This window comes from Hordeum vulgare, chromosome 3H, assembly GCF_904849725.1.
Source record: "Hordeum vulgare subsp. vulgare chromosome 3H, MorexV3_pseudomolecules_assembly, whole genome shotgun sequence".
NCBI classification, from domain to species: Eukaryota; Viridiplantae; Streptophyta; class Magnoliopsida; order Poales; family Poaceae; genus Hordeum; species Hordeum vulgare.
Genome location: NC_058520.1, coordinates 553,503,899 through 553,516,291, shown reverse-complemented (window position 1 = coordinate 553,516,291; position 12,393 = coordinate 553,503,899).

The following is a 12,393-nucleotide window of genomic DNA, read 5'->3' as shown; positions in this document are numbered from 1 at the left end:
GAAGATCTTTATCGTTTGAACCTCAGTGCCAAGGATTCATATAATCCCGTATGTCATTCCCTTTGTCCTTCGGTATGTTACTTGCCCGAGATTCGATCGTCGGTATCCGCATACCTATTTCAATCTCGTTTACCGGCAAGTCTCTTTACTCGTTCCGTAATACAAGATCCCGCAACTTACACTAAGTTACATTGCTTGCAAGGCTTGTGTGTGATGTTGTATTACCGAGTGGGCCCCGAGATACCTCTCCGTCACACGGAGTGACAAATCCCAGTCTTGATCCATACTAACTCAACTAACACCTTCGGAGATACCTGTAGAGCATCTTTATAGTCACCCAATTACGTTGCGACGTTTGATACACACAAAGCATTCCTCCAGTGTCAGTGAGTTATATGATCTCATGGTCATAGGAATAAATACTTGACACGCAGAAAACAGTAGCAACAAAATGACACGATCAACATGCTACGTCTATTAGTTTGGGTCTAGTCCATCACGTGATTCTCCTAATGACGTGATCCAGTTATCAAGCAACAACACCTTGTTCATAATCAGAAGACACTGACTATCTTTGATCAACTCGCTAGCCAACTAGAGGCTTGCTAGGGATGGTGTTTTGTCTATGTATCCACACATGTAAATGAGTCTTCATTCAATGCAATTATAGCATGGATAATAAACGATTATCTTGATACAGGAATTATAATAATAACTATATTTATTATTGCCTCTAGGGCATAATTCCAACAGTCTCCCACTTGCACTAGAGTCAATAATCTAGCCCTCACATCACCATGTGAATTACATTGTAATAAATCTAACACCCATACAGTTCTGGTGTTGATCATGTTTTGGCCGTGGAAGAGGTTTAGTCAGCGGGTCTGCTACATTCAGATCCGTGTGCACTTTGCATATATTTACGTCCTCTTCCTGGACATAGTCGCGGATGAGGTTGAAGCGTCGTTTGATGTGTCTGGTCTTTTGTGAAACCGTGGTTCCTTTGCTAAGGCAATGGCACCCGTGTTGTCACAGAACAATGTTATTGGATTCAGTGCGCTTGGCACCACTCCAAGATCCGTCATGAACTGCTTCATCCAGACACCCTCCTTAGCCGCCTCCGAGGCAGCCATGTACTCCGCTTCACATGTAGAATCTGCTACGACGCTTTGCTTGGAACTGCACCAGCTTACTGCACCCCCATTAAGAATAAATACGTATCTGGTTTGCGACTTAGAGTCGTCCGGATCTGTGTCAAAGCTTGCATCGACGTAACCTTTTACGGCGAGCTCTTCGTCACCTCCATATACGAGAAACATCTCCTTAGTCCTTTTCAGGTACTTCAGGATATTCTTGACCGCCGTCCAGTGATCCACTCCTGGATTACTCTGGAACCTACCTGCCATACTTATGGCCAGGCTAACATCCGGTCTAGTGCACAGCATTGCATACATGATAGAACCTATGGCTGAAGCATAGGGGAGGGAGCGCATATGCTCTCTATCTTCATCAGTTGCTGGGCACTGAGTCTTACTCAATCTCGTACCTTGTAAAACTGGCAAGAACCCTTTCTTGGACTGTTCCATTTTGAACCTCTTCAAAACTTTATCAAGGTATGTGCTTTGTGAAAGTCCTATCAGGCGTTTTGATCTATCCCTATAGATCTTAATGCCTAGAATGTAAGCAGCTTCTCCTAGGTCCTTCATAGAGAAACTTTTATTCAAGTAACCTTTTATGCTCTCCAAAAACTCTACGTTGTTTCCAATCAGTAATATGTCATCCACATATAATATTAGAAACGCCACAGAGCTCCCACTCACTTTCTTGTAAATACAAGATTCTCCAACCACTTGTATAAACCCAAAAGCTTTGATCACCTCATCAAAGCGTTTGTTCCAACTCCGAGACGCTTGCACCAGTCCATAAATGGATCGCTGGAGCTTGCACACCTTGTTAGCATTCTTAGGATCGACAAAACCTTCGGGTTGTATCATATACAACTCTTCCTTAAGGAAACCGTTAAGGAACGCCGTTTTGACATCCATCTGCCAGATTTCATAGTCGAAAAATGTAGCTATTGCTAACATGATTCTGATGGACTTAAGCATCGCTACGGGAGAGAATGTCTCATCGTAGTCAATTCCTTGAATTTGTGAAAAACCCTTTGCCACAAGTCGAGCTTTATAAACGGTCACATTGCCGTCAGCGTCCGTCTTCTTCTTAAAGATCCATTTGTTCTGAATAGCCTTGCGGCCCTCAGGTAGTACCTCCAAAGTCCACACTTTGTTCTCATACATGGATCCTATCTCGGATTTCATGGCTTCTAGCCATTTGTTGGAATCTGGGCCCACCATTGCTTCTTCATAATTTGCAGGTTCATTGTTGTCTAACAACATGATTGACAAGACGGGATTACCGTACCACTCTGGAGCAGCACATGATCTCGTCGACCTGCGTGGTTCAACAGAAACTTGAACTGGAGTTTCATGATCATCATCATTAACTTCCTCCTCAACCGGCGTCGCAACGACAGAGGTTTCCCCTTGCCCTGCGCCACCATCCAGAGGGATGAGAGGTTCGACAACCTCGTCAAGTTCTATCTTCCTCCCACTCAATTCTCTCGAGAGAAACTCCTTCTCGAGAAAAGCTCCGTTTTTAGCAACAAACACTTTGCCCTCGGATTTGAGATAGAAGGTGTACCCAACTGTCTCTTTTGGGTAACCTATGAAGACGCACCTTTTCGCTTTGGGTTCCAGCTTTTCAGGCTGAAGCTTTTTGACATAAGCATCACATCCCCAAACTTTAAGAAACGACAACTTTGGCCTTTTGCCATACCACAGTTCGTATGGTGTCGTCTCAACGGATTTTGATGGTGCCCTATTTAAAGTGAATGCAACTGTTTCTAATGCATAACCCCAAAACGATAACGGCAAATCAGTAAGAGACATCATAGATCGCACCATCTCTAATAAAGTACGATTACGACGTTCGGACACACCATTACGCTGTGGTGTTCCAGGCGGTGTTAACTGTGAAACAATTCCACATTGTCTTAAGTGATCACCAAACTCGAAACTCAGATATTCACCCCCACGATCAGACCGTAGGAACTTGATCTTCTTGTTACGATGATTTTCCACTTCACTCTGAAATTGCTTGAACTTTTCAAATGTTTCAGACTTGTGCTTCTTCAAGTAGACATAACTATATCTACTCAAATCGTCAGTGAAGGTGAGAAAATAACGATATCCGCCGCGTGCCTCCACGCTCATCGGACCACACACATCAGTATGTATGATTTCCAATAAGTCACTTGCACGCTCCATTGTTCCGGAGAACGGAGTCTTAGTCATCTTGCCCATGAGGCATGGTTCGCACGTGTCAAGTGAATCAAAGTCAAGTGACTCTAAAAGTCCATCAGTATGGAGTTTCTTCATGCGCTTTACACCAATATGACCTAAGCGGCAGTGCCACAAAAATATGACGCTATCATTGTTTACTCTAACTCTTTTGGTCTCAATGTTATGTATATGCGTATCGCTATCAAGATTCAATATGAACAATCCTCTCACATTCGGTGCATGACCATAAAAGATGTTACTCATAGAAATAGAACAACCATTATTCTCTGACTTAAAAGAGTAACCGTCTCGCAACAAACAAGATCCAGATATAATGTTCATGCTCAACGCAGGCACTAAATAACAATGATTTAAGTTCATCACTAATCCCGACGGTAGTTGAAGTGACACTGTGCCGACGGCGATTGCATCAACCTTGGAACCATTTCCTACGCGCATCGTCACTTCATCTTTCGCCAGCCCTCGTCTATTCCGCAGTTCCTGTTTCGAGTTGCAAATATGAGCAACAGAACCGGTATCGAATACCCAGGCACTACTACGAGAGCCGGTTAAGTACACATCAATAACATGTATATCAAATATACCTGATTTTTTTTGGCCGCCTTCTTATCTGCCAGATACTTGGGGCAATTGCGCTTCCAGTGACCCATACCCTTGCAATAGTAACACTCCGTTTCAGGCTTAAGTCCAGCTTTGGGTTTCTTCGGCGGATTGGCAACAGGCTTGCCGCTCTTCTTCGAATTGCCCTTCTTGCCTTTGCCGTTTCTCTTGAAACTAGTGGTCTTATTCACCATCAACACTTGATGCTCTTTACGGAGTTCAGACTCTGCGACTTTCAGCATCGCAAACAACTCGCTGGGAGACTTGTTCATCCCTTGCATGTTGTAGTTCAACACAAAGCCTTTATAGCTTGGCGGCAGTGATTGAAGGATTCTGTCAGTGATAGCCTCTTGCGGGAGTTCAATCCCCAGCTCAGCCAGACGGTTTGAGTACCCAGACATTTTGAGCACATGTTCACTGACAGACGAGTTTTCCTCCATCTTGCAAGCATAGAATTTATCGGAAGTCTCATACCTCTCGATCCGGGCGTTCTTCTGAAAGATAAACTTCAACTCCTGGAACATCTCAAATGCTCCATGACGCTCAAAGCGACGTTGAAGTCCCGGTTCTAAGCCATACAAGACTGCACATTGAACTATTGAGTAGTCCTCCTTACGTGCTAACCAAGCGTTCTTAACATCCTGATCAGCCGTAGCGGGTGGTTCATCTCCTAGCGCAGCATTAAGGACATAATCCTTCTTCCCAGCTTGTAAGATTAGCTTAAGATTACGAGCCCATTCTTCAAAGTTGCTTCCATCATCTTTCAACTTAGCTTTCTCTAGGAACGTATTAAAATTCAGGATGACTGTCGCGTGAGCCATGATCTACAACACAAATATATTCAAAGTGGACTTAGACTATGTTCAAGATAATTAGAGTTTAACTTAATCAAATTATATGCTAAACTCCCACTCAAAAAGTACATCTCTCTAGTCACTTGAGTGGTTCATGATCCACTTACACTATCCCAAGTCCAATCATCACGTGAGTTGAGTATAGTTTCAGTGGTAAGCATCCCTATGCTAATCATATCATCTATATGATTCATGATCGACCTTTCGGTCTCATGTGTTCTGAGGCCATGTCTGCACATGCTAGGCTCGTCAAGCTTAACCTGAGTGTTCCGCGTGCGCAACTGTTTTGCACCCGTTGTATGTGAACTTGAGTCTATCACACCCGATCATCACGTGGTGTCTCGAAACGACGAACTGTAGCAACGGTGCACAGTCGGGGAGAACACAATTTCGTCTTGAAATTTTAGTGAGAGATCACCTCATAATGCTACCGTCGTTCTAAGCAAAATAAGGTGCATAAAAGGATTAACATCACATGCAATTCATAAGTGACATGATATGGCCATCATCACGTGCTTCTTGATCTCCATCACCAAAGCACCGGCACGATCTTCTTGTCACCGGCGCCACACCATGATCATCCATCAACGTGTTGCCATCGGGGTTGTCGTGCTACTCATGCTATTACTACTAAAGCTACATCCTAGCAAAATAGTAAACGCATCTGCAAGCACAAAAGTTAGTATAAAGACAACCCTATGGCTCCTACCGGTTGCCGTACCATTGACGTGCAAGTCGATATTTTCTATTACAACATGATCATCTCATACATCCAATATATCACATCACATCGTTGGCCATATCACATCACAAGCATACCCTGCAAAAACAAGTTAGACGTCCTCTAATTTTGTTGTTGCATGTTTTACGTGGTGACCAAGGGTATCTAGTAGGATCGCATCTTACTTACGCAAACACCACAACGGAGATATATGAGTTGCTATTTAACCTCATCCAAGGACCTCCTCGGTCAAATCCGATTCAACTAAAGTTGGAGAAACCGACACTTGCCAGTCATCTTTGAGCAACGGGGTTACTCGTAACGATGAAACCAGTCTCTCGTAAGCGTACGAGTAATGTCGGTCCAAGCCGCTTCAATCCAACAATACCGTGGAATCAAGAAAAGACTAAGGAGGGCAGCAAAACGCACATCACCGCCCACAAAAACTTTTGTGTTCTACTCGAGAAGACATCTACGCATGAACCTAGCTCATGATGCCACTGTTGGGGAACATCGCATGGGAAACAAAAATTTTCCTACGCGCACGAAGACCTATCATGGTGATGTCCATCTACGAGAGGGGATGAGTGATCTACATACCCTCGTAGAACATACAGCAGAAGCGTTAGAGAACGCGGTTGATGTAGTGGAACGTCCTCACGTCCCTCGATCCGCCCCGCGAACAATCCCGCGATCAGTCCCACGATCTAGTACCGAACGGACGGCACCTCCGCGTTCAGCACACGTACAGCTCGACGATGATCTCGGCCTTCTTGATCCAGCAAGAGAGACGGAGAGGTAGAAGAGTTCTCCGGCAGCGTGACAGCGCTCCGGAGGTTGGTGATGACCTTGTCTCAGCAGGGCTCCGCCCGAGCTCCGCAGAAACGCGATCTAGAGGAAAAACCGTGGAGGTATGTGGTCGGGCTGCCGTGGAAAAGTCGTCTCAAATCAGCCCTAAAACCTCCGTATATATAGGTGGTAGGGAGGGGACCTTGCCTTGGGGCTCAAGGAGCCCCAAGGGGGTCGGCCGAGTCCAAGGGGGGAGGACTCCCCCCCCCAAACCGAGTTGGACTTGGTTTGGTGGGAGGGAGTCCCCTTTCCTTCCCACCTCCTCCTTTTTTTTCTTTCTCTTTGATTTTTATCTCTATGGCGCAAAGGGCACTTGTGGGCTGTCCCACCAGCCCACTAAGGGCTGGTGTGCCTCCCTCAAGGCCTATGGGCTTCCCTGGGGTGGGTTGCCCCCCCGGTGAACTCCCGGAACCCATTCGTCATTCCCGGTACATTCCCGGTAACTCCGAAAACCTTCCGGTAATCAAATGAGGTCATCCTATATATCAATCTTCGTTTCCGGACTATTCCGGAAACCCTCGTGACGTCCATGATCTCATCCGGGACTCCGAACAACATTCGGTAACCAACCATATAACTCAAATACGCATAAAACAACGTCGAACCTTAAGTGTGCAGACCCTGCGGGTTCGAGAACTATGTAGACATGACCCGAGAGACTCCTCGGTCAATATCCAATAGCGGGACCTGGATGCCCATATTGGATCCTACATATTCTACGAAGATCTTTATCGTTTGAACCTCAGTGCCAAGGATTCATATAATCCCGTATGTCATTCCCTTTGTCCTTCGGTATGTTACTTGCCCGAGATTCGATCGTCGGTATCCGCATACCTATTTCAATCTCGTTTACCGGCAAGTCTCTTTACTCGTTCCGTAATACAAGATCCCGCAACTTACACTAAGTTACATTGCTTGCAAGGCTTGTGTGTGATGTTGTATTACCGAGTGGGCCCCGAGATACCTCTCCGTCACACGGAGTGACAAATCCCAGTCTTGATCCATACTAACTCAACTAACACCTTCGGAGATACCTGTAGAGCATCTTTATAGTCACCCAGTTACGTTGCGACGTTTGATACACACAAAGCATTCCTCCGGTGTCAGTGAGTTATATGATCTCATGGTCATAGGAATAAATACTTGACACGCAGAAAACAGTAGCAACAAAATGACACGATCAACATGCTACGTCTATTAGTTTGGGTCTAGTCCATCACGTGATTCTCCTAATGACGTGATCCAGTTATCAAGCAACAACACCTTGTTCATAATCAGAAGACACTCACTATCTTTGATCAACTGGCTAGCCAACTAGAGGCTTGCTAGGGATGGTGTTTTGTCTATGTATCCACACATGTAAATGAGTCTTCATTCAATACAATTATAGCATGGATAATAAACGATTATCTTGATACAGGAATTATAATAATAACTATATTTATTATTGCCTCTAGGGCATAATTCCAACATATTTCCAACAGGTACCACTCGCGGGAGTGGTAGTACCGCTCCAGCGGAACTACCGCCTCCCTGACTTTGTCAATCTGCATGTGACGCCATGTACTTCTATGCCAGCGATAGTACCGCTCACACAAGCGGTAGTACCGCTTGTGCACAACGTGTGCACATAACGGTTGGATTTGGGGGAACCTATTTAAGGGGGTCTTCTTCCCCCAATGGTTCTTTCACTTGAGATCGTTTTCTTCCCCCATTGTTGACCTTCTTCGAGCTTGCTAACACTCAATCCCTCCAATGATTCTTGATAGTTCTTGAGGGAAAAGATAGAGGAGATATAGATCCACATTTCCACCAATAACTTTCTCCTCTATGTGAGGGGAACCCCTTGGATTTAGATCTTGGAGTTCTTTGTGAGCTCATTGTTCTTCCTCTCTTATTCCTCCATAGCTTTTGTTGTCGTGGAGGGATTTGAGTGTGAGGGACTTTACCACTTCGTGTGTTCTTGCCATTGCATTAGTTGCATCGGGTTGAGTTCACCACTGTCATACATGGAAGTTCAATGTTCAGAAGCTTATTACTCTTGGGTGATGGGTACCCTAGAGCTTGTTCTTATTGGGTGCTTTGGCATCCTAGAAGCTTGGTGGTGCATTGGAGCCCAATCATTGTGGTGTAAAGCTCCGGGAAAGCGTCGGGGTCTTCAATTAGGTTGTGGAGATTGCCCCGAGCATTTTAGGTCACCTCGGAGCCACAATCCATTATGTTGAAGCTTTGTGGTATTGTTGGGAGCCTCCAATTAATTTGTGGAGATTGTCCCAACCTTGTTTGTACGGGTTCGATGACCACCCTCAAGGCTCCCTTAGTGGAATCATGGCATCTTGCATTGTGCGGGGGCGTGAGGAGATTATGGCGGCCCTAGTGGCTTCTTGGGGAGCATTGTGCATCCACACCGCTCCGAACGAAGATTAGCATCCGCAAGGGTGTGAACTTCGGGATACATCGTCGTCTCTACGTGCCTCGGTTATCTCTTACCCGGGCCCTTTACTTATGCATTTTACTCTGTGATAGCCATATTGTTTCTTGTTATACATCTTGCTATCACTTAGGTGTTTATCTTGCTTAGCATAAGTTGTTGGTGCACATAGGTGAGCCTAGTTGTTTTAGGTTTTGTGCTTGACAAATTAAACATTAGTTTTATTCCGCATTTGTTCAAGCCTAAACCGTAATTATTTTAAAGCGCCTATTCATCCCCTCTAGGCGACATCCACGTCCTTTCACTAAGGTTTGCCATAAGACTTAGACTCCACATGGTCTTCTCATACTCGATGTCAAACCTCTCGTCTTCATCGTAGTAGCCATGCTTCACATTTTCATCGTCAAATGGAATATCCTCGTAAAAAGAATCAAGAGATTTGTTAGAATTTTGACCATAACAATGTTCAAGTTTATGAATGTGAATGGCTTCAACAATGACATTATTGATGGTGATGACATCTCCTTTAGCACACATTAGGTCACAAAGCTCAAACAAGTAATTATCAAAGTTTGAATCATTGGGTTTCATTTTGTGAAAGGCAATAGGTTTATGGAAAATGAAATCAAGATTATTCAAGGAATAATTGGGATATCTTTTCTCCAAATCTTTCCACAAAGTATAAGCACACACAAAGTTCTTCATTTGATGAAGCACAATTCTTGGCAACCCTCTAATGATAATATTAACAATTCTAAGATTACAAAGCATATCAAATTCTTCCTCGTGATAAGGATGTAAGAGATCAATGGGAGGCACATAGTGGTTTTCAACATACTTGCTCAAATACAATTTATCAAATATATCAAGCATTTCATCTTTCCATTGACTATAGTACTCCCCATTGAGAATAGGTACTCTACAACTAAGATTCCCAAAACTAGACACATCCATCTTCCTCCAATGGTGATTAAACCAAGGCTATGTAGACCAAAGTTGTGATACCAATCGTGGGATCACCAGAAGGGATGTCTAGAGGGGGGAGGTGAATAGACTACTTGACAGAATTAAAATCTAACCTTTTTCCAATTTTAATGGATGGCGGATTTTTGCAATATAGAAAGTCAAGCACACCCTACACATGCAAGTCTACGAGTACATTAGTGGAAAGTAAAGACATGCACATGAAAGTAAGGAGTAAAGTTAGGAAGATCAAACGCAAAGATGACACAATGATTTTTGGCGTAGTTTCGATATATGGTGCTATCGTACGTCCACGTTGGTGGCGACTTCAACCCACGGAGGGTAACGGCTGCGAGAGTCCACGGAGGTTTCAACTCACAAAGGTTCCACGGATAAGCAACCTTGTCTATTCCACCATGGCTTACGTCCACAAAGGACTAGCCTCACTCGGAGTAGATCTTCACGAAGTAGGCGGTGTCCTTGACCTTACAAACTTCTTGGTTCAACTACACACGAAGTCAGAGACACCACTCTCCAAAAGGTAATTGATGTGGTAGTATGATGAACTCCTTGCTCTTGCGCTTCAAAAGATAGTCTCCTCAACACTCGATCATTCTCTCATAGATTTGGCTTGGATATAAGAGATTGATTAGGTGGAAAGCAATTTGGTGAGGATAGAAATCAAGATTCATATGGTAGGACCGGAATATCTTGATCTAAACATATGAGCAGGTGGCTCTCTTTCAGAAAATGGATAGGGCAAGTGTTGGTTCGTTTTGACTACTTCTTGTGCGAAAGAGAGGTAGGTGGAGGGGGTATATATAGGCATCTCCAAAATCCAACCGTTATAACATTATTTCCCAACTCAATGAAACCGAAGTAAAACCTCGGTTGCACCGAGTAGTGTAAAATGTGGCAACTTTAGGCTTTTCGGTGAAACCGATATTATCTCCGAGGGTCCAATTTTGGTTGGCCTAGGAAGTTAGCAAACTTGGTGGCACCGATTTGCAAAACTCGAAAATTCCGATTTTAGCAAATAGCTATCGAGGGACTTGGTCACTGTTTTTCGGTCCGACCGAAAACAAAGTTGATGTTACCGAGATGTTAGGGTTTGGCATAGGTTCTGTCAAGGGTAAAACTCGGTAGGGCCGATCTGGAAGTATTGGTGGCACCGAATTTGAGTTTGGGGTTAATTTGGACAGAATATTTGTGGGAGAATTTCATGAGTATTTTTTATGTCTAATCTCTAAGCACTTGAGCAACAGATCATCATAGACACCTCACCCCCTTTTAATAGTATTGACTTTCTTATGAACTCAAATGTGGTTCCTCACAAAATGTAAAATGTAGAGTCTTGAAGCTTGCCCAATTCTATTCTTTTCCTTCCTTGGGGCTTTTTCTTACAATCCTTAGCCAATCTTCTATGTGAATTATATCTGGAATAAACTAGATAAACATATTAGTTTAAAAGATTATGTATGTTGTCATGAATTACCAAAACCATCAAGGGAGCACATGTGCTTTCAGGAGCATGGGGCGGTGACGATGAGGCGCGGGGCGGCGGCGGTGGATCGCTGGAGGGAACGTGGTGGTTGAACAACACGGACGCGGCGCGTGATTTATGAAGCACGATGGCCGACACACGCCAAAATTAAGGCGCGACCTCGTGCTTTTCCCCGCGCGCAATTTTTTAGCGCGTCGTGGTGTCGTGCGTTCGCTGAAGCCTGTCGCACGGTCATTCATATGTGAAGATAGCATTTTTGATCCCGTGTATCAATAAGTTTAGCTGGTTGTAATGGGAGTATCATAAGTAGTAACATGCATGCCAACTAGGCATATTTGATGAGGTGACATGAAATTAAATGAAGAAAGAGAGGGTTGAGTATCATATTATGATACCGTATCATATTAAATGTTGTGCTACTATGTGTCATGCATGACAATAAATGAACCGTTCTACTCCCTCCGTCCGGAAATACTTGTCCTAAAGATGAATGTATCTAGACTTATTTAAGTTATAGATACATCCATTATATCCATTTCTAGGACAAGTATTTCCGAACGGAGGGAGTATGATACTAGCACATGATACTATGCATTACGGATTTAGTATCATACACTAGTATCATATGCATGATACTAGTATATGATACTCCCTCCTTTCCGGTTTATAGGGCTCAAATCTGAAATCTCATCAATCAAGGTGACTTTTTTTTTGACAACATCAACCAAGGTGACTCGTGAGTGGATGACACTAGTTTTAACTAGCCAATCAAATACTTCTCACATATTCAATTTCCAAGGCAATAAATGTAGCATCCTCCTTCTCATTTGACTTGCATGATGGATGTAGAAAACGATGCATGCATAGACACTCATCTTCTTTCTCTAAACTCTATGAATTAAATTTAACGTGTGACTCAAAGCACTTTAACTCAATTAGACTCAAAATAAGCCTAATATAATGAAAATCTGAATTTTTTAAGATGAGCCTTCTAAACGGAAAGGAGGAAGTACTCCCATTACAACCAGGCTAACGCGTCTCTTGGAGATGCTCCAAAGAGTAGTTTATCCAAAAGAAAAAAAGAAGCAGTACTTTATCCAAACAACCGC